The sequence below is a fragment of the Electrona antarctica genome (genome assembly GCF_951216825.1).
Source record: "Electrona antarctica genome assembly, chromosome: 22".
Lineage (NCBI taxonomy): Eukaryota > Metazoa > Chordata > Actinopteri > Myctophiformes > Myctophidae > Electrona > Electrona antarctica.
In genome coordinates, this window is record NC_136805.1 from 15258716 (window position 1) to 15283513 (window position 24798).

General features: G+C 44.6%; 1 protein-coding gene across 2 annotated transcripts in view; it reads right to left on the bottom strand.

Annotated features, from left to right (window-relative positions):
• LOC306915670 (cdc42 effector protein 4-like) overlaps positions 1 to 24524 on the bottom strand; it is a 49994-nt gene extending 25470 nt beyond the window's left edge. For both annotated transcript variants that reach the window (XM_079493171.1, XM_079493170.1), the window contains exon 1: positions 24253 to 24524. The gene's annotated coding sequence lies outside the window, so the exon portion shown is untranslated. The remainder of the gene's footprint in view (positions 1 to 24252) is intronic.
• Between the last annotated feature and the right edge of the window lie 274 nt (positions 24525 to 24798).

The window sequence follows — 24798 nt, forward strand, 5'->3', positions numbered from 1 at the left end:
TAATAAATAACACTACACTAATAACAACAATAATATCAACAATACAGCGAACACTACAGTACACATGAGTACAGTACAGTACAGAAAGAAAGCTCACATCAGAATATTAATCCATGTAATAATAATAATAATAATAATAATAAATAATAACACAACACTACTAACTATAATATCAACAGTACAGAGAACAGTACAGTACATCCGAATATTAATCCATGTAATAATAATAATAATAAAAAAACACTAATACAACAGTACAGAGAACAGTACAGTACAGTACACATGACTACAGTACAGTACAAACACTTACAGTACAGTACAGTACAGTATACTGTTCCTGCGCCTTGCCATGCTCGCTTTCATACGCACATACACAAAACCAAACAGGGCCACTCAGCCAGCTTGGCAACTTTGCGCTTTCCAAGCAAATGCATAAATGAAAACATCATGGGTTGCCATTGCCTTCTTCCCATTTGCGACGCATCGCGTTAGGATGAGCGGGCCGAAGGCCCGCGAAATTCTAGTATTATTACACTGGTTCTTAAAGTGGGGGTACAGCCAGGGACCTCTCCCAGGGGTCCTTGAGGTTCCAGCTAGGGGGTCCCTGAAAAAAGATCCCCAGCACCAAAATCAGTTTAACCACATCGGCCATTTGAAAATAGCCAAGCTCGTAGTAGGTCTGCCTATTGCCGAAAGTGGAATGTGGGACACAAAACTTGTATGGTTTTCAGAAGGCAGTCCTTCTGGTTTATTATTGTACACATTGCATCCCCACCCACACCGCCCACCCCTCCCCCCGAACCCCATTATCATCAGTCCATGGCCGCGCCTGTCAAGCTTATGTTAGCTGGTGTTGACCCTGTAACACATATACCACACTCACACTCACACACACACACACACACTCACGATCATGCAAAGCGATGTGTGTTTTTTTAATCTTTTCAAATCCTGCTGCGTGTGTCAGCACCACGGGCTCTCTGGCTGTGCCAGCCCTGCCAGCCAGCCTCCACGCAGCGCAGGGCCCTTTCATAAAGCCAGCACTCTCTCCTTGCATGACTGGACCGACTGTGTGCGGCCGGTGGTCCTTGGGCTGGCATGCTGCTCTTCGGCAGTAAGATAGAAAAAGCGGTGAACCACCAATTAGATGGGTGACGCACTATGTTTCTGGCCTTGTCAAAATGTAACTTTACACGAAAAGTCGCCCTGAGGGCTACCATTGACGAGGAAAAAAAAAGAAGAAAAATTCCTCTCCGCCTCTAGACGTGTGAATGATATCGTGCAGTGTGAAAACGCTAGCGGCCTCGTTGTCACTTCCCCTAAAAGGGCCCAATGGAGCACAGATGAGCAGTGGTTCTCAAGGTAGGGGTCATTGGGGGGGGGGGGGGGGGGGGTATCCAGGGGGGTCCCCAGCAAAAAGTAGTTAGTAGTCGTCCTACTAAACTGCCTCCCCCTGGTCAGCCGGGGCGCCTGATGGAGGGGAAAGGAACTGGTTGGAATAATGTGTTCCTTCCACGTGCTACGTCCAAACAGGGAAACTCCCCCCGTCAGGTGAAAATAAGTGGCTTGGACTCATCATGCATTGAAGGAAGCATGAGGTCAGTCCGTTGCTCTCTGCCAACCTGGAGAGTCTAGTGATCAGAATTACATTAGATCATTGACACACAAAATTCACAAAAGTAGTTAGCATAGCATTGAAAAAAAATTAATTTTTTTGAAAAAGCTTGAATATTTTAAAACATACATCTTCTCTTCTTGGAGGGTCCCTGGCAGAAAGCCCTTTCAGATGTTAGGTCTGCCAAATACATATCAAATTGGGGCTAGTGTCCTTGGACTGAAAGTTTGAGAGCCACTGCCATGGAGAGAGCCTGAGGAACCTGGAGTCACGCCAGGAAGGGAAGGAGGGGCCGCAGCTCTGTCTGTCTGCCTGTCTGCCTGCCTGCCGCCATGGAACAACATTACCACAGGGACTTTCTCAAGACCCGGGACGGGACGGGAGCAGATGGGGGCACTAAACAGAAACACGCCCTCCTCATGGTGGCCGGCGGTGGAAACCCAGACGGGCTTTGGATGCGTTCCGTCCCCTGGCTCTGTCTCTGCATGCCGACACGGCGACAACAAGAGGAGGACAGAAGTTCTTTCAGCGAGAAAATGCAACCCAACTCTCATTAGGCCCACGACGGAGCTGCAACGACAGAGGGAGGGCTGTGCTGTTCGGTGTGTGCGTGTGCGCGCGTGTGTGTGTGTGTGTGGCTGCGTGCGTGCGTGTGTCTTGTCCAATTAACTCGTTAAAACCGGTAAAGCATCTATGTCAATTTAGATTTCTTTCTGGCTATTCAGAAATAGCAGATCTACAAGCTCACAGTGTGTCACTTCGTGCCACGATATGAGCTTGTAGATCTGCTATTTTAGAAAAACCATTAACTCCAACATTAACTACAACTACAAATCTTTGAAATATTTTTAAAGTGAACATTTCTAACTGAAATCTTTGCTTCTGGGGGGTCCCTGCCCTGGAACGATATATTGTGAGATGGGGGTCGGCGGCCAAATGCATATAATTGGTATGAAAAGGTTTGACCAAAACCAAAGATATAGCTAGCTAGTACACTACATACGTTTTTCAGAAAACTGTTATGATTTAGAAGCCATTTACAGAATGGGCCTCGGGTCTTAATAGGTTAATGTCTGAGCCTCCTCCCCATTGGTCTCTGACTAATGGGTACCAGCACCACTCTCTGGCGTGGTGCTGAAGGGCAGAACCCCAGCCAAAGGGGTGGGAATCAATCAATGGTCAGAGCATCTGTTGCACAATACAGAACAATGCAGGGCGTTTTGTGCTGGGGATGGCATCGCACTGAATGAGAGAGAAAGGCCAGACAAAATGCTTCATTACACAGAGCAGATGCCCATGCGGCAGCGGGCATGATGAGGCGGCATTCTCTTAACCCATTCAAACCTGAGCTCGCTTCTGCAAATGTGATGTCAGGTTTTCTGAAAAGCTTGTTGCTATATCAGTGGCGCTCTCAAACCTTTTCATTTCAAGGACCCCCAGAATTATGTGTTTGGCCCGTAGACCCCCCAACTCAAATAAATATTTTTGTTCCAGGGAACCCCCCAAAACAAAGATTCGAGTTGCGTTTGGTTTGAAAAATATATTCAAAGATTTACACACATTTTCATGATTTTTCAAACATAGCACATCTACACGCTCATAGTGCGACATGTCGAGGCACACTAGATGAGCTGCCTTGTATATCTGCTATTTTTTAATAGCTATGGTGGTATAAAATATGTTTAAAGTTGGATAAAATGATTGTGACACTACTATTAAGTTAATAGTATTAACAAGATGCTTTCCGGTTTTATTGGGTTAACGACATGTTATGATGAAGTTTTGAACCCTAGCGTTTCCATGTCGTGAGATGGATGTGTGAACATTCATTTGGCTCACAAGTCACAATGTGTGTCACGTTGTGAGCTTGGAGATCAGAGATTTATTTGGGGGAAAAAAATAGGTTACAGGTCTAACACTTGGCCTTGGAACCGATGGGCTTGTGTTTAAGGAGCATATACAGTAGGCTCTAATGTAGCCTGACAGTGAGTCTCTGGTTCGATTCCCGAGCCTGACGGCCTTTGCTGCGTGTCTCTCCCCTTCTGTCTCTCCCCATTTCATGTCACTCTTCACTGTGCCATATAAATAAAGGCAGAAAAGCTCCCAAAATATCTTACTTGAACAGTAAATGGTAAATAAATGGTAAATGGTGCATTTATATAGTGCTTTTATACAAAGCGCTTTACATAGATTGTGCATTACATTCACCCATTCACACACTCATTCACACCGATGGCGGAGGGAACCATGCAAGGCAGCAACCTGTTGATCGGGAGCAATTAGGTACACTTCGACACCAACTCTGGGGGAGCCCGGGACCAAACTGGGAACCTCGCGGTTCCCATCCGGCCGCACTACCGCCCACTCTACCCCTGAGCCACTGGCGCCCATGACAATAAATGACAATGACAAATTGACAACGTTGCTCAGCACCAGGTATAATATAGGTGTTATATAAGCTATAAGGTTATTAGGCCGTTGAAAGCTGTAGTTCAACACGGCTGTTCTTTTTTCCCGCCTCAGAGAAACAGTGAAAGGCAGAGTCAATAAGTCACTCGGCTCTCTTTGTGCCTCTCGCCGCTTGGCAAGAGGGGTAAATAATCGCTGAATCACCACCAGAGAGATATGCAATGGCAGATACCGTTCGGTTTATGCTGCCTTTGTTCTAGGAGTGAAGACACTATCGACTGCAACTCGAGGCCGCTCCGAGGCATGTTGCAATTAAATTTAAGCACTGACATCATGCCTACACAGCTGCTTTATGGAGCATTAATCAAAGGCATGCGAATAATATGGAAGCATGCCTTGATTATCAGCATGAGTCTTAAAGAATGATGTCACCTGACCCCAAGGAGGGTCGATCATTCCCCGGTACATAAGAAATAGTACGTTAGGGAGTGGAGAGAGAAAAGTCCATATACGATAGATAAGAATGTATAGCAATCAGGCAAGAACGTATTTACCTATAACACAGGCCACAGCTAAACGCACGCACGCACACACGCACACACGCACACACGCACACACGCACACACACACACACACACACACACACACACACACACACACACACACACACACACACACACACACACACACAGCCTTTTTAATCGGCGGGAGCCGAGGCCTTTCAATGTAACTTTAAGTGTGTGTGTGTGTGTGTGTGCGTGTGCGCGTGCGTGCGTGCGTGAAGTGTCTGTGTGAAGTGCAGTGTCAACTGCTCAACAGCTTGTGGCCTTTTATCAGTGTACAGCCCAGCCCCCACCACCACCACCACCACCACCACCACCACACACACACACACACACACACACACACACACACAAACCCCCAGGCTCTCCAACGGCCATAAAGGCCGGAGGCGCTGAAGCCCTTCTCTTCCTCCACTGACAAGATGAGATAATAAAGGCCCACGGCGCTGTAGCTTTAACAACAGAGTGCTGGTCAACAAAACACTCGCTGACTGACAAAAAAAGCCCTGCTGTCTTTCTCTTTGTTGTACTTGTCCTGCTCTCACTGGCTTCCATTATCGCTGCCGACCCCCTCGGCTGAGCATGGAGGCTTTCAAGGACCATAGCTGTTAGTTATTATAGTTATATTTGAGTTAGTGTTGTTGCTGTGAATCCTTGTTTCAACCCCCCCCCCCCTCTCTCATTTCAAGGCAGATAGCTCTGTCCACATAGCCCGTACAATTGTTAACGAATCACAGTGAAAAGAATTTCATAGATTATTATTTTTTAAATAATTGATTAAATCAATTAGTCCGACCACTTATGCCCCATTTTATACTTTGGCATACAGCGGTATTATGCAAATTACCGGTAGGTATTGTGTCTCTGTCGGGTGGAAAGCTCATTATGTCCAGACCAAAACTTTAACTCTAAGCTCAAACACATCGCTGCTGTGTGATCAAGTAGATCTACAAGCTCAAACACATCGCTGCTGTGTGATCAAGTAGATCTACAAGCTCAAACACATCGCTGCTGTGTGATCAAGTAGATCTACAAGCTCAAACACATCGCTGCTGTGTGATCAAGTAGTGTTCATTTACGGGGGAAAAAAGAAAGAAATGTAGTCGAAATAGCAGATCTACGAGATCAAATGTTGCAATGTGACGCGTTGTGAGATGTAGATCGACTATTTTTGACGATATTGAGAGAGAAAAATTGGGGGGGAAAAAATCTATTCCCTCCCCAAATAAATTATTTGATTAAAGGGGAGTTTTTCCCCTTGTTTGCTCATGGGGGGTAATTGTTGGGTCCCTGATCTAAACGACCTGCTCAGTATGTAAAGTGTCACAACAAGAGATAACAGGAGTGTGTACAGTACAGTACAGGGCAGGGCAGGCCTTAAAGAACGTGGCCACACGTTCACACCATCTGACTGACATGCTGGAATCACAGAGGACACACGTTTAGGAGACGTGTGTCCTGGGTGGCCCGCCACCACAGTACCACCCCTGTCCCGTAACAAGACCTGTTAACGTTATTACACCCTGGCTAAATTTACCAGCACCCACGGGGTGTCTGGTAACTCTGCGTCTGTCTGTCTGTCTGTCTGTCTGTCTGTGCTTGTGAGGGCCAAATGTCCCCATCAGTATAGTACAACTGTCCATTTTGATCAATCAGTCGAATCAGGCAAATGCATGATTCGACTAAGAGATTTGTAGTCGAGTTAGACTCCCTCGATCGATTAGTCGAATAGTCGACTAATCGATCGAGGGAGTCTAGGTCAAAGGTCAAATATTTGAGGAGTTAGGCTTCCATTTAGGAAAATATTCAGGTTAGGGATTAAGATTAGAGGCCAGGTTTAGAGTTATCCCTGAATTATCATTTAGCGGAGCGGCACTGTCACGCACTGAAAGTAGCAGATCGCTCACAATGCATGACAACGCGAGGCTTGGGCTTGTAAATAGGCTATTTGTGGCTTTAACCAAACAATGTTTTATTTTCTATCAAGACAATTATTACACATGCCATTTTTCGGTAACCTGACTCCACCAGATGGAAGACGCCATGTTTCAATAATAATCATAATAATAATGGATTGCATTTTTATAGCGCTTTTCTATGCACTACGTGCCTACTCAAAGCGCTTACAATGGTCCATTCATTCATACATTGGGAGGTAAAGCGGCCAGTTGAGACCAGGAAGTTATACATGCACAAATTTGGGCATGTATAACTGTTTGTATAACTGCATGTTTCTTTCCTTCCATGGAGCAACATGGCGTCCACCGTACGGTCTTCGCTTCTCGTCCTCTTTAGATAGTCCTTGTCCCAGCCCAGGACGTCCCAGGACAGGACGGGGGGCAGCATGGTGGCATGGGATGGCGTAATTGGATACAACAGGCACATCAAAGGGGTTCCGTGGCTTTGTTCCAGGCATGTGGCGTGCTACAAAGCTATAGATTAGATAAATGGCATTCCCCATTCACAAAGTATTATACTCCATCAACCAGTGGATTAATGCAGTGATTCTATTTTCTGTTTTGTGTATGTTTACATAACAAAACGATACATCATGCCACTGACTGTAGTGTGGTGGGTCTTTACGTGCAGAAACACACTGCCCTCTCACTGTATTCTGGTGTTTTCACTGTTTGTTTTGGTAGCCCAAAACCGTCTAAAACAAACATTGAAAACACCAAATCACAGCGAGAAGTCAGTTTTCTTTTCTGCACCACCGACCACACTACACTACTGCAGTGGCTGATGACTGCACCAAGAGGGAAATAATGGCGGGTTAAAAACGGATTTATTTGTTGTGTGTCATGTAAACACAGAGCAAAGTTACATACTATACCATTATACTTTGCCATAATTTACCTTTTAATTGTGGGGACCCACTGGAACCCACTTTGATAACCGCTGGATTGAAAAGCAAAGACAGATGGAGAAACCGAGACCGCCAAACAGTCGATTGAAAGATGTCCTATATCTGGTGGCGTGGTGGGTGCCTGGCCCCCCTTGTAGGCTGTTAGTCTGTTCATTCCAATAGAACAAAAGTTCTCAAACCTTTCAGGCTGTGATGACCCCCCAAAAATAATCATATTTGAACTGGGGACCCCCCACCCTGACAAGCACTTGGAATTGTAGGCATTACATTTAGTTTGACTCAGTTCCACAGATGAATATGGTGAAAATAGCTCAACGCCAAGCTCACATTGTGAGCTCAAAATGATCTTTGTTCAAGACATGTCTGTGTCATCAACACTCTCTCAGCCACAAGACATAAACATAATCACAGGACGTTCACCAGATCAATGCAGACAAGCTGAAGTCACGTCACGTAGGGAGTCCATTTTGTGTAGAATGTGTGTATACCGTGTCGTACTAGTATAGTGGGGAGGAGGCCTGGGGTTGTGTCTATCTTGGTAATATATCAACGCTCTTTGATTAAAGTCTTCCGGGGCGGAGGAGGGTGAAGGGAGAGGGTATGGTCTGACAACACTGCACACAGTCTCAAAACTAATTACATTCAAATGAGCTCCAACTGATATTTCACCAAAACACACAGAATGCAGATAATGACATATGACTACATGGTTATCACATCTTAGCAATGGTGGACAGTAACTGTAAAGTATCTGTACTTTACTTGAGATTAGTATTGTTGGATACTTTCACTCCACACTACATTTAAAAGACAAATATTGTACTTTAAACTCCACTACATTTCTAGGGAAAGAAAAGTACATCATTGGGGCGCCCGCTGGCCTAGTAGTCCAGACGCATGCGGCATATAGGATCTGGCCTGACGTGTTCCAGTCCCTTCTCTCTTTCTCTCTCCCTCTATCCTGTCTGTCTTCACTGTAACTATCAATAAAGGCACAAAAGCCAAAAACAAATCTTTAAAAAAAGAAAAGTACATCATTATGAATTACCCACTTGAGCCCTATTTCACTTCAAATATAGTGAAAACAGCAGATCTACAAGCAAGCTAACAACATGTTGATCTGCTATTTCACTATTTGTTGATATTTCCATTGTCATTTTTAAAAGGAAGTTATAGTTAGTACTCTGACACAAAACTTTCACTTGTGGTTGACTAATATTTGACCAGGAGTAATCTACACTTTCTACACTCAGATTACTACATCATTAGAATCACATCTCATTGATGCATATAATGCAAGACCTGTGAATCTGGCCGGCCTGCGACTTCTGAAGCGAAATGATAAACATGCGGCCAGTGTGCGAGCACTTACTGGAATCAAAGTGCCGCCTTGATTTGACACAGGAAAGTCCCTCTTCACAAGTTCACTGCCATCATTCATCTTTCTGGAGTGTTTGTACTTTAGTTATCTCTCTAACTGTGTGTCTGTGTGTCTGTGTGTGTGTGTGTGTGTGTGTGTGTGTGCGTGCGTGCGTGCGTGCGTGCGTGCGTGCGTGCGTGCGTGCGTGCGTGCGTGCGTGCGTGCGTGCGTGCGTGCGTGCGTGCGTGCGTGCGTGCGTGCGTGCGTGCGTGCGTGCGAGCGATGTGGGGTGGTCTTGGCGACGAAGCAGAGAGAATTTAGATTTCCTGGAAATGTTGAGTGGTTTGGAATGGATTTATGAAGACGGGAGCAATTCTTATAAGATGAGCAGCAAGATCATCCTAAACCTGGTGTTTACGAGTGTATGTGTGTGCGCATCCGTGCAATGTGTGCATGAGTGTGTTGTATGTGCACAAATACATGGAGCAAGGTAATAATACCAAAGTCCATCAACTGCTCTTCACATTGCTCATAAAATTCAGTTGGACTCTGAGAGAGTACAAATGCAACCAAATGGAAATGGAAACCAAAGTAACACCGGAAGATTCTACTGTGTACTGCCCCGTGTCGCTGTCAGATTGGGCGTGTACGGGTTCAAAGGTCATCAGGAAGATCTGGCCCACTTCCCTGACACGACACACACACACGCACACACACACAGCTCCCGACGGGCTGAAGACAAAGCCAAGCGGAACGGAAGGGCCAACAGAAGAATCACACACAGATCACGACTGTGGGGAATTAACAACAGCAACAAGAAACAATGAATGCACTCACTGGAAATGACAGGAGCCAAGAAGTCCTCCTTCTGACACACCCTAAAGCTACCAGCATACACACACGTAACCTACACTGTGAAATCAGCGCTCACTAGTCCATTCGGTTCCAGGTTGTATAACCTCCTGAGTTACATTATACTCAGGACAGAGGATTATACAGTGTACGTGTATATTATGCACACAAATGGACACAGAAACTGGCCTATATGGCAGGTATAGCGTCAACGCCCTACACTTAACCCATTTTGGGCGGGAACCCCTTTTGGTGTTAGCATTATGTTATGCTTTAGCTATTGAAAAATAGCAGATCTACAAGCTCATAGCGCGCCACCGAGTGGCGCGCTACGAGCTTGTAGGTCTGCTATTTTTGAAAAATCGAAGAACGACTGACATAGAAACATAGCTTTTTCAGAAAACTGTCAGCGTATAAAAGACATTTTTAGAATCTGATCTCAGGTCAAAAAGGGTTAATACAACGAGACAAAAGGGACAGAGATATTTATCTATCAAAGTATTGTTACAAGTGGACCACCACCGGCCCCCCTGGGCTGGATTAAAACTATTATGTCCTATAATACACGGGTTGGAGAGCAGGAAGTCCGTGAATAACGCCTTTGTGTTCACATGGGTCACATGGTACAAAAAGGAACAGAGACACAGAGAGATATGGATCTTTCATTAGGGATGCATCAATTAATAGTACATGTAATGCACGGGGATATCTGAGCGTACTGGCCTGGCGTGTTGTTGTGCTACTGCTGCTGCCACCAGCGTAGCTGCAAATGAGACCAGGTGACATTCAACGGCGCCGGTGGCACGATGTTGATCTGATGTTTCATCAATCTATAATATAGATCATGTAACTGTAGATTCTATATATGATTGAATGTGTGCTCATTAAAAGTGAACGTGAAGGGCAAGATTGTTATTGTGTTCCCTCCTGTCACAAAAAAAAAGGAATGAACAACAAGCAAAAAAACAACAACCCAGATTATCATTTTGAAAATCAGTATTGGCCCAGAATAGCCCAATCGGTGCATCCCCATCTTTCCTAACCCATACCTCAACTCCCCACCAAATCGACCTTAACAGAACTAGATTCCCAGTTGGGATTATGACCCTGAACAGGCACAGTCAAAGAAGAGGTGGCATCTTATAAGCTGCCCCCCCCCCCGCGCCCCCAACTCCCCACCCCGTTCCCCTTTTGTTGTCAGCTCAGCGTCTGCGGTCCAGAGAGAGACCACCTGTTTTGTGTGCGTGTCCATACGGAGCCAGAGGACAATGAGCGGCCGCTACACTGTGAACAGAGCAGAGCACCACAGCGGGCCTGACCCGACCCAGCTGCACTGTGTGTGTTTTCCACTGCATGCATGTGACATGACTGGTCCGCTCCATGTCTGTGTGCTGCCGCTCCAGCACGCACGTTGCACAACCGGGCGGTGTTGAGCCAGTGGTGGAAGATGGTACACTGATTTATTTGTTATTTAAGTAAAAGTAGCGAAACCATGTCCAAACATTCTCAGATTCACATTCAAAAGTAGCAAAAATAGCAGCTTTATACAAGCTCAAAACGTGTCGCTTCTGGCCACGTTTCGAGCTTGTGGATCCGCTACTTTTGTGTGACGCTGTAGTAGTATGATCAAGTAGGGCATTCATTTACACCCCAAAAATGTGAGGTTTCTTCCTGACAGCAACAATATACTTAATTACTCGCCACCCCACTGCTGGGGTGCGAGGGCATGTTGTCAGAGCAACGGTATGGGGAGGAGGAGGAGGGGAGGGAGGGTTTAATGGAATCATACTTAGTTAATGCTTAACCGTGTTTTCAACAGAAGCTTGAATCAGTGCGGTCACAGACCACAGAACAGGAAGGGGGGGGGGGGGGGGGGGACCTATTGAACTTGGCTGTTGGGTTTTAATAAAAAGGAGTCTGCTACCAGGAAGACTAGAAGGTCCGCTCCGTTGCCTCCTATATTAAAATCACTTTCGTTAAAGGCTTTAGGTCAAATAAAACAGCCCATGAATCGGATGGGATTATTACCACAGCAAGTGAGCATAACAACATCATCCCAGTCTTCTACAATGATACATTTTTTATACTTACGTTAGTGTTGCACACACAAAATAACTGATCTACAAGCTTTGACTGAATATGTTATTGACCATTTAAAAGTACAGGCACTGCATGTTGCTAAAAGCCAAATGGATTGATCACAAAGAAAAAGCCAAAGGCCTGTTTCCACTGCCTTCCTTGTGGTGTAAATGTAAACATGCAACATCAATACAAGCAAGCAATACAACAAAGTACATCGGGTGGAAACCAAAACGTGTCGTATGTGTGTATATATATATTTAAATATATATATATAAGCTCACAACGTGTCGCATCACGACCATAGACTGTAAAAGATCACGACAAAACCAAACCTCAAAACCCTGTCCGCCTGGGCAAAAGTGTGAGTCTCTGTCTGGCACAGCACAGATCCAAGTATGACAATGAAATCAAGGGCGAGGTGAGGTGAGGTGTTTTCTGAGGAAGCACTTTCTCGACAGACAGACAGTAAGTATACCGTCAGGGCACAGCTAATGCCTTGCCCAGCGTGTTGAAACAACAGCACAGCAGTGACGCACCACAACGTGTTGGTGTATCCGGGGCTACCACAAAAGATGACAACAAAAGCCAGATTCCAGACACGCAGACAGTGCCAGAGGCTTGGCTAGGGGGGTCACAGTGACAGAGGCTTGGCTAGGGGGGACAGGTGTGTCACAGTGACAGAGACAGGTGAGTCAGTTTCAGCTCAGCTGACGGAGTTGGGAACGTGGTTCACTGGTGAATTTATGTGCAACAGAAACCAAAGCGAGGTTGTTGTTCTCAACCTTCCGGAATGCAATGATACTGCCCTCTTTTAGTGTCTTCAGCTTGTGTGTGTGTTTCTCATGATAGTGATGAGGAGTTAAGTTAGTTATCTAAACCGGTTTCACAGCTTTAAAGCAACACCAACAACAACATGCGGCCATAAACAAGGGAGGGTTACTTACGCCACAAAAGCTAATTACGAGCTTTACATGATAAAGCATACAGTTAATCTGCCACTGTGCTTATTTGTTCTTATTCATAACAATGCCCAAAAGAAAGGGAGTCTACTGCCTAAACGTAGGCAAGTCAGGTGCGTCATATACCGCAGAATGTAGAGAGGACAATCAAAATCTCTTTTGTTTAAGATGCAAATTGCAAAGTGCACAAGACTGCATGATACTTTGGTGCTACTGCATCTGTCTTGTATACTTTGTATACAGTGTAACTTTCCTCTTCTACCCTGGATTTGAACCCGGTTTTCTGCGCAAGTGCTGACATGTTTACCATTGAGCTAATAGAGTCTGCCTGCCCTGCTTTTGCTCATGGGACTGCCACGATTGTTTCAGTCTCTGCCCATTCATGTGCCACGGGAATTTTAAAATGAGGTGCCTTATTCAAGGGGCAAAAATTAGCTCACGGATAAGCAATCGCGGGAGGATCGCGGACCACCTGATGCATGTTTTTTTTTTTTTACTGCAATCAGCAATGACATTAAAATCCGATGTGGTTAGAGAAGAGAGGCAGACATCTCCCCTTGTGTGTATTGTGTGTATTGTACGTATATTGTCTTGTTTTGTTTTCGGTTGTATGTATTGTCAATTGTCAGTCGTTTCGTTTTCATGTATGTTTGATTAAAATTCAATAAAACGTAAATTAAAAAAAAGAAAAATCCGATGTGGTGTAAAGATTTCGGCTATGGTTCAAGTCAACGAGGGGGAACCTTTTTACTGACGTACCAACCACTTCCGGTTTATCTCCTAGACACGGAGACGCTGATAGACAGTAGTGTAGCACGATGCGATCTCAAACACAATCAAAATAAAACTTTAAAACACAGATCTCCGTCCATGGCAGAGTGAACTGATTGATTTGAAAAGACATGCCATTGCAGTCGGTGTGTTAAAAACTAGTGGAAATAGCAGATCGGCTATTTTCCCTACTTTGGGTCCCCGGGGAAAGACATCATATTCCTCTTTTGTGTCCCCTTTTGTGAGCCAAAACGTTTGTGAACCACTGTGTTATGGGGTCAGGCAGGGCTGGCAGGCACATGCAACAGTCAGGAAAGGAGATACGATGTGGGGCCAGGGCCATGACAAACTGTTGTCCAAGGCACTGGGGCCAGACTCCAGAGCCATGACAAACTGTCTGAGGCCAGAGCCATGACAAACTGTTGTCCAAGGCACTGGGGCCAGACTCCAGAGCCATGACAAACTGTTGTCCAAGGCACTGAGGCCAGAGCCATGACAAACTGTCGTCCAAGGCATGGTTCCGGGCATGTGAGAGGCTCCACTAAGGTTTCACTTTGGGTAATAGAGTTACAGCCTTTAGCGACGACTCAATCTGGAGTACTGACAAGACGTTCCAGGGGGTTACGGTCAGCAACAGTTGCCAGATTCTGCAAGAGAAATATCACGTCTATGAAAACAAAACATGCCCAAAAGAAGCGACTTATAGGTCAGTAAGGCCACATGATCACTTTAAAGCTATATGCATCAGCTATTTTAAATTAGCGAATCGTGAAGTGTTGTGAGATTCTAGATCTGCCATTTTCCAAAGAAACTTAAAAGGCAAAATGTGAAATATTTTGAAAACAATTTAACAACCCTGACACAAAAAGTTTTCAGAATGGGGATATATGAGGACATGAGGACATGAAAACACACACACACACACACACACACACACACACACACACACACACACACACACACACACACACACACACACACACACACACACACACACACACACACACACACACACACACACACACACACACACACACACACACACACACACACACACACACACACACAGCACCGCTCAAAAATCATTAGGAAGCCAGCTCAAATAAGCAACTACACTTTAGACAAGCCCTAAAAACCAAAACCAATATTTACAAGCAACTTTACCGAAGACATGGCAACACTGAGCAGACTCTACTTTCTCCGGAGAATTAAAGCAAGTTTGTTGAAAATGTGTAGCCTCTCTTGTGCCATCATCAGAACTACTTCAACTGTTCCAGCATTGAACTCTTGTCGGCACGTTTCTAAAAAATCATTTTTCCTCCCTGTGAAGTCTGGTTGCGTTTTGCTTTTCACGCAGGGACGGTTCAAAGAGAGAAACAACACACAGCCTTATCCGCAAGGCGATTCATCTTTGGTTCAAAGGCGCGAGGCAAGCAGCTACTCAGCTAGCGGCAGGCTTCCCCCCTCTCAAGAAGGAAAGGAGGGTAAGGGAGGCTCCTGTATTTTTTTTGTCTGAGACAAAACATCTCTGACTCCCAGGAGAGTTCACTGTGATCCATTTACGCTGTCCAAGACCAACAGCTGAGAATGTGAAACATCCATCAAGCCAAACATTGTCTAAACTTTTTTTCATGTCAAGAACCCCTCAAAATTGATACGCCTTGTGTAAAGATATACCAGGGCAGGTACCCCATATAAGAAGAATTTTCATAGCTATAGCATTTAAAGCAGTTCACAAAAACAAATACTTACTTTCCATCAATTACAATACACACCCAATGAAGCCTTGTATTCATGAAGATTTTTTTGTTTTTATCGTATTCCTAAACAAAACTTGTATGACCGGCGGAGACTAAAGGATTCTCCTACTGAGTCTCCTATTGACTGATGATCCTACAAGGCGGAGACTAAAGGATTCTCCTACTGAGTCTCCTATTGACTGATGATCCTACAAGGCGGAGACTAAAGGATTCTCCTACTGAGTCTCCTATTGACTGATGATCCTACAAGGTGGAGACTAAAGGATTCTCCTACTGAGTCTCCTATTGACTGATGATCCTACAAGGCGGAGACTAAAGGATTCTCCTACTGAGTCTCCTATTGACTGATGATCCTACAAGGCGGAGACTAAAGGATTCTCCTACTGAGTCTCCTATTGACTGATGATCCTACAAGGCGGAGACTAAAGGATTCTCCTACTGAGTCTCCTATTGACTGATGATCCTACAAGGTGGAGACTAAAGGATTCTCCTACTGAGTCTCCTATTGACTGATGATCCTACAAGGCGGAGACTAAAGGATTCTCCTACTGAGTCTCCTATTGGCTTAGGAATGGGACAAAAACAAAAACAATCTCCATGAATTCTAGGCTTCATGGGGTATGTAATTGATAGAAAATCATAGTCATTTTTTTGGTGAACTACTGCTTTAATTAGAACCCCCGGACCTCCCATTGCATACCCTTTTAACTCTGAGAGAGTGTACAAATGGAACCAAATGGACCCGTTAGCATCCATTTGGTTTCATTTGTATACACTCAGAGTTACAGAGGGGTCCAATAGTGGGTATGCACATGCATAAAGTGAATTGCAAATCGAGTGGCAAAGTGAATTTAACGTTGTTTAGCGTTTTTTAATGCAATCATGGATGTAATAATAATAGGACTTTTTTGTTTGGATGTATGGGCTGTCAAGGACAGAAAGACGTTTTTTGACACTTAGCAGGCATTCCCGCATAGCTTCCGGGTATGATGATGATGTCACGCACATACCCTCTATTGGTTGATATAACTATCAATCATTTGACTGGGGGACCTCTCAAGGACCCCTGGGGGTCCCCGGCCCGGACCCCACTTTGAGCACCACTGGTCTTCTGCCACAAACTCTAACCTCTTTAAGTAGACTGATAACCTGAAGATTGTCTTCCATCTAAAAATACATATCTTGTGGTTTAAGACGTGACGGATGAGCTTAGCGTGTCACTGTGGTGTCAAAGGTCGGCCTTTTTGAACTGTGACTATGTGAGATCAATGTGCCTTTAACTGACAACGACAACATGCTGTGATGACCTATGATCAGTAATACAACATTGTGGCTACATAAACTCAAAACAATTCAGTTATGGATGGTGGCGCAGTGGTTGAGTGGTTAGCGATGGCACCTCTAGCCAAGAAGGCCCTGGGTTTTAACCACTTCAATCACAAACAAATTCTAAATGATTTTGAAAATAGCTAGTCATCGCCATCGGGCCTAGTTTGAGGGCACCTGAGAATGGCTTCCCACTGTCCTTATGAAATCTGAGGATATGTGCAAACATAATGCCGTGTACAGTACAGTACAGTTACTACAGTACATGTCATACGTTATTTTCAGCTGGGTTTCATTATGAAATAGGATTCTACTTTGTCAGAGTGTTTTGAATGAATTATGTGAATTCAAGTCAGCTGTTCATATTTTTGCTTGTCGCAGATTTTTAAACGTGTCATCATTTCACGCAGGTGGGCGGAGATCATTACCCAATAAATACCCAGAACCTTCGAGGGAGGTTTATTATTTATTTCAGCTATTAGGTCTGACAAGCCCTCCTCATAATAATGGAAGGATTGGATGCCAGTAAAAACAAATGCCCTTCAATATCTATTACCCTTTGTGACGGTCATAATAAGAGTTAGCAGTCTCCCTCGGGGCCAGGGGACTAAATGCCAAGACTCTCTGTTGCTATCGTTCCATCACAAGAGTACAGTGGCCTATGGAGCCATGGGATAAAGGTGGGTGGACTCAGGACTGCAGAGTCCGCAAAACAACTTACATTCTGGGCATTTCCTGCAGCCTGGGAAGCAAGGGCACACGACTTATATAGAGATACACATTTTGCTGGCTTCAGATTATTATTATGACCCTGTTACCCCTGAGAACAACTCTATTATGCCCCTGTTACCCCTGAGAACAACTCTATTATGCCCCTGTTACCCCTGAGAACAACTCTATTATGCCCCTGTTACCCCTGAGAACAACTCTATTATGACCCTGTTACCCCTGAGAACAACTCTATTATGACCCTGTTACCCCTGAGAACAACTCTATTATGACCCTGTTACCCCTGAGAACAACTCTATTATGACCCTGTTACCCCTGAGAACAACTCTATTATGACCCTGTTACCCCTGAGAACAACTCTATCATGACCCTGTTACCCCTGAGAACAACTCTATCATGACTCTGTTACCCCTGAGAACAACTCTATTATGACCCCGTTACCCCTGAGAACAACTCTATTATGACCCCGTTACCCCTGAGAACAACTCTATTATGACCCCGTTACCCCTGAGAACAACTCTATTATGACACCGTTACCCCTGAGAACAACTCTATTATGACCCTGTTACCCCTGAGAACAACTCTATTATGACCCTGTTACCCCTGAGAACAACTCTATTATGACCCCGTTACCCCTGAGAACAACTCTATTATGACCCTGTTACCCCTGAGAACAACTCTATTATGACCCCGTTACCCCTGAGAACAACTCTATTATGACCCCGTTACCCCTGAGAACAACTCTATTATGACCCCGTTACCCCTGAGAACAACTCTATTATGACCCCGTTACCCCTGAGAACAACTCTATTATGACCCTGTTACCCCTGAGAACAACTCTATTATCACCCTGTTACCCCTGAGAACAACTCTATTATGACCCCGTTACCCCTGAGAACAACTCTATTATGACCCTGTTACCCCTGAGAACAACTCTATTATGACCCTGTTACCCCTGAGAACAACTCTATTATGACCCTGTTACCCCTGAGAACAACTCTATTATCACCCTGTTAGCCCTGAGAACAACTCTATTATGACCCTGTTACCCCTGAGAACAACTCTATTATGACCCTGTTACCCCTGAGAACAACTCTATTATGACCCTGTTACCCCTGAGAACAACTCTATTATGACCCTGTTACCCCTGAGAACAACTCTATTATGACCCTGTTACCCCTGAGAACAACTCTATTATGACCCTGTTACCCCTGAGAACAACTCTATTATGTGTGCAATCATTATAGGTGTGCACGCGCGCAAAGATGTGCATGCATCGGCGCAATGAACATCCGAGTGTATAACTCCAACCTTATGTACAGTGTTTATGCATAACGTGTTGTGTGTGTGTGTGCGTGCGTGCGTATGTGCGCACACACACACACACACACACACACACACACACACACACACACACACACACACACACACACACACACACACACACACACACACACACACACACACACACACACACACACACACACACACACACACACACACACACACACACACACACACACACACACACACACACACACACACCTGAAACTTGAATCATTCATGATGCACAACGATGAGGTGACTATGACTCCACACAGCAGCTTATACAAAACAAAAACACAATAATTAAAAGGAAAATGTTGATTCACCAGATCAATTCAATCACCAGAGGTCTTTGTCATCCACTACAGTTATTCACTGCTCATGAAACCGCCTGAAGTCAGCGCTTTTTATGAGAACCAGGCCATGAACGTGCCACCTCCCCCACTCTCTCTCTCTCTCTCCCTCCCTCTGAGGCAGATTCTAGGGAAATGACCTCAGAGCATTCGAACCCGGGCAGGTAGCCAGCAGTGTCCTCACTATGCTGAGTGGAGAGAATGATGATGATCCTCCTCTATAGCAGTGGCTCCCAAACTGGGGGTCCCTGAATAGTTTTTTGGGGGTCCCCCAGATGATTAAGTGTAATGTGCAACATTATTTTCTCACTCAGTCAGCAGTAAACAAAGCAACATAAAGTATAAGTGTATGTTATACTGTATGTCCACATTTCAAAAGTTACAATTTAATGACCTTTAAGACCTTTTTTATACCAAATTGTCAAAAATTACATAAGAAAGAGGCAAATATTGCCTCACACTGTGAGGCAAGTGCTTGTCAGGGTGGGGGTTCCCAGTTAAAATATGATTATTGTGGGGGGTGATGATAAGCCAAGGACATAAGAAATGTAAAAACAATTATTGATTTTTCAATTAACCAAATTAAGCCTGTTATCTCCGGTTCTAAATGGTTGGCTTCAAGCCCTACTCCATTGCAACCCCCAACAAACAGCTTCACAGAGTGGGTGGGTGGGGGGTTGTGCAGTGCACCCTCTGCTCTGACAACAGTCTGGAAGACACAATAGACCTTCTTGATGGAGGGATAAACATCTGAAGAGCTCTGGTACGGAGAGGATAGGAGGGGAGAGGGGCCGGAACAATAACTAAAGAGCTGCAGCGCGCGCGGCCGTGAGTGCAGTAGCATAGCCACTAGCGAGGACTTTTGTTCTGTGATGTCCTTTTAGACTAAGTGTTTGACTGTACTCTGTACTGTTTACATTTCTGCCTAATAAAGTACTTAATCAATCAATGGCGCTGCACTTAGATCTCGCTCATACGATAGGCCATGAGACATGCAGTCAGAACTTCTTTGGGACTCATTTCTACTGATTCTGGTGGACGAGGTGTTGTTGAACTGCTGCTCATTTGCCTTGTGTAGGCTAACCTTTTGTTATACAATGACTCCTTAAATTACCGTAATCACTCTTAAACAGAAATTTGCATGCAGTTTGTCACGCTCAGACAACATCTTTGGAGGTGTTGTGGGCGGGGGCAGGGGGGGGGTGTCTGGTGTTGTGTGGGGGGGGGGGGGGGGGGGGAGGGGATCTGCTGAAAATACAAGCTACCACTAACACAAAAATTAAACACAACATGAGGAACCCTGACAAAGGGACGGAGGCTTCACGCGTGTGTGTGATGTCGTGTGAATGCACTCCCTCTAGCCTCTACCACCATGGGACCATCTGCTAGGCGTGCTAATGGTCAGGCAGAATCTGACCTAATAGCATTAAATCTCCCTGCCTGGCGACTGTCTGGTCTCTGGTCACTGCAGTGCCCCCACTAGTGCTGTGTCCCTTCCTCCTGTGCTTCTGTAGGGGCCCCTTGCTGTGTTACACTCAGTTGTGAGGCAGTGTCTCGCACAAAACAGATCTGCAAGCTCACCAAGCGTCAGATTGTTGTGAGCTTGTAGAGCTGATATTTTTTGGGGTCTAGACAAGATGCGCAATGAAGTATAACCCAGGCTTCAGGTATTGCAGTGAGTGCACAGCACTGCACACAGAGTAATATTTGTTTCCGTCTCACAGAAAATATCAAATGCTGAACATGGAAGCTTCTATTAAAGACTGCATAGTAAGTAAAGCCTTACCAAGCCATAATTATGGCCCATAGGGGCAGGAGCCTATCTCCTGATTATGTAGCGTGAGGCAGCTTGATCATGTACAAGTACAACCCCTGGACATGATGTACAAGACAAGTACATTCCCTGGACATGATGCTAGTAATATGTCACAGGGACTTACCCCCAATCAAACCCTTGATGCTGAGTGCCACTGGGTCCACTTTTTATAGTATGACCCAGCCAGGGTCAGAGTGGACACTCTAACCACAGAGACTGCACAGCCCTCATGCAACACACATAGACACTATGAAGGTTAAGCGTAACTTCTGTGACAGTGTTTGGTTTACGTGCTTTCATTATAACCAGAACTGTCCCTGAATGAAGGGGGAGTTAAGTTATCAAAAAAGTGGAAATAGCTGATCTAACGTGTCACGTACAAACAATTCAAAGTTTAAGTTCTGAGTTCATGGTTCCCAGAACTCAGAGTTAGTACCACCACCACCTTCTGAGCAGGGTCAAAATTAGGTTCTGAGAACAACCTCGAAAACTTGAAACAGAGCTGTAGTGTATGGAAACACATCCACAACCTGTGAAAATACGTTACACGGCACGACACGGTTCACTTGGTTCTCGTAGTCGAAAAGAGTCACATAAGACTGCACAGGGCCCCACTCAAACACACACAGTCACACACACACACACACACACACACTATATCACACTCTCTATATGCGCACACTAGAGGTTTAGGCGTGCTACAGGACCCCCTTGGTGTCAGAGGGCAATAGTCAGTTCGCTGCCTGCAGGGCCAAAACAAACCGCAGCTCATTTGTCAAGACGTCCACTCACTTTTGTCCTGGCTAACGGTTTTTACAAGGAGGTGGGGGTTGTTGTTTACAGAACATAATGAACAATAAACTCAGGGTCCCCTGCCGATGTTTATTGTCGACATAGTTAAAATCAGCGCTCACTTAAGTGTGATTTATTTAACGCTAATAGGCAGGCCTATTAACAGCCAAGGCACTAGACTACAGTAAACCGCTCCAGTTGAGAAAGAGAGGGGGAGAGAGAGACAGAAACTTAGAAAGAGAGTGAAAGACTCAATTTCAATTTGCAGGGAGTAAAAAGTGGGTGAAATTCTTTGGCTACATCACAAGCTCCCATCATTTGCCGTCTTCAAGAAAGAATAGAAAAAGAATAGATAATGAATGAAAACAAAGACAGAGAAAGGAAAAGAAAGAAGGGAGTAGTAAGAGAAGTTAATCGTGGTACTAACTCCCCTACAGTTTGTTTGTTTGTACAGCTTTCCAGAAACAGTTAACAGACTGAGTATGTATGTGGCTTTGGTAACTTGTTATGTAACCCAGTCACAGTGTAGAAAGCTGACACTTTTAATGCCAGACCCATCTGTCCTACCCTGATTAAACCATTCATGCTGTCAGAGAGAGAGAGAGCTGCCTAAAAGCACCAACCTGGAACCCCATCTGGAAATATATTAGTGAAATGGAGACTAACTGGTCTACTTTATAGGCCAATTCACAGCTCACAACTACAGCACTCATGCAACCAGTTGGCCATTCCTTCTACCTCACATGAGACAGTAGTTCTTCTTAAACGTTTTATTTGTTTCAAACTTCAAAGACCCCCATGTGTACAAATGGAGCCTTGTGGGTCCATTTGGTTCCATGTGATGTGTACTCTCTCAGTGAAGACTATAAAACAACAAAAAGGCTTACACACTGAAAGACCAAAAGTGCAAAAGGTGACACTGTGAAATAAAGTGACAGTGAGAGTGGACGCCTCAGTTCTCAGACATCATCAACACTCTCAGAGTTCTAGAACTGTAAGGGTCCTTTTGGAACCCCCTCAAGGGTCCCTGGACTGGACCCCACATTGGGAAACCACTTACAGTAGACTAAAATAGCGTAACTTTCTCTGGTGGACAAAGCAGAAAGAATCTCCTGTTTCTGTCTAAACAGTCTGAGTAAACATGCTGACTGTTCAGTGCAGATGATTGCAAACAACAACCTTGAGATGTTGGCCGTGACATCTAGCCACACATTCAACTACAGCGAACACACTCACTGATACAAATCTACAAACAAAGAACCAGTGGTCAATACTTGACTCCACATTTCTCCACAACATCTCAGAGGATTCTTGTACTTTGGACTCCAAATACAATTATTTGAAAAGGTGGGATACTACGTATTACTTATACTACTTACATATTTATATTATTATAACAAAACATACATTTGGCTATTCGTAAACAAGCCGATCTGCAAGCTCACGACCCATGATATATCGCCAGATTCGCCAGTGGGATGTGAGCTTGTAGATCTTCGAAGAGAAATTGAACATTCATAATGCATTTTCCTCAGTCACAAGTACATTTTGACAACAAAACTTTTACACATTTAGTCAAGTAAAGCATAGGCCGAAACGTTGCTGTTTCCCTATTAAAGTTGGTTCACTGCATTTGAAGACAGTGTGCGGGTATTTGTTCCTTTTACTTTAAGATTTTAAAATCTGAGCACTTCTTCTACCACAGCGAAGAAGCAGCTAATGCATACAGTAATAGCACTTAAAGATGCCTGCCAGCGCTTCAAGGCAAGCCATGCACAGCCAGGTTAGGTCACCCAAGTGGAAGCACATTGATCATGACCCGGCCTCAACCCACTGGGGTCCAGCCCGGGGGACACCCCAATGGGAGCCTTCAGGGGCCTTCCAGTCGGGGGCCCCCTGAATTGAACTCAATACATAATTAGAACTAGGGAAAATAATTAGATCTATTTGATCCCACACAGGGGAAATCCAGCTTTCAGCATCTTCACCCATGCAGCTGATTGCTGGCTGCCCAAGCGGGCAGACTTGAGAGCAGGGGTAGAAGGGGACAGTTAGCCCTGGGTTAGGACCCCCGGAGGAATCGATCCTGGGACCTTCATGCTTCCCATCAGCTAGGCATTGAAATTGCTACAACAATACTATAACAACTTCTCCCTAGGCTATTCTTCTATCAAGGACGTTTCTGTAGTATCACCACTATGAAATTGTCTAATAGTTCTCGTTAGACAACTGAATTCAATTCAAACCATCGGAACCACCACATAAATAAAGTTTATAAACCTCTACCCTACACTCAGAAGAAAAATGCATCACACTTAATGGAACCAAATGGACCACTCCCGGGTCCATTTGGTTCTACCCTCTCGGTGTTAAATTAACTTGTTTTTCCCATGAATCATCCATAATAAATAACACAGGGCAGATTTGACATTCAAATGAGATGCAGATTGTCTCTGTATTACTTCATCCCTATTGTCTTAAAGTTCCGCCCATTATTTCCATACAGGAGCTACCTGAAAGTTTCCTTGTATCCAAAACAACGTTCACTTACTTCACTATAATAATAATAATGGCAATAATTCCTTTATTTATGTCGTATAAAAGAAGACAAATCCAGAAAGAAAGAAAAGAGAGAAAGACATAATAATGTGATAACCAACAGCCAAACGTTACCTTATTATAATGGAGGGACGGGAGGGAATATTATTCCTTGTTGTTTGGTGATTAAGTTTCAGGCTACAAAAAAAAATAATCCTCTGAAACTGGAAATTCCTCAAAACGCCAAAGCGGAAAAAACCTCCGTGTAAAAAGCTGTAGTGTAGTGAAGTGTCCCGTTGTTAAATTCACTCATAAAACTTGTTATATTTCCCACAGAAAGCAGTTATATTCATATTGAACAGAGCTCTCTGCTCTGTGTTCGTTCATGCGTCCGTCCGTCAAGTTTGCTCCTGGGCGCCTGTGAGCGGCGGCGCGCACGACGCCGCGCGTACCCGCGTCGGTTCCCGCGAGAGCACCCCCCCGCCCCCCGTTTAAAGGGACAGTGTACCATTCTTTAGTTTCCCCAAGTCATTGACAGGCAGAATCAGAACCTCAGTGGTTCTCAATGGTTGTTATTTTGCATGTCATGTTTATGAATTGAATACATTGGAGTAGGACCCGAATGGAAACAAGACCGCTTTTTTTTGGTGCTATACTTTTAGACCCAGTGTCTGACTACTC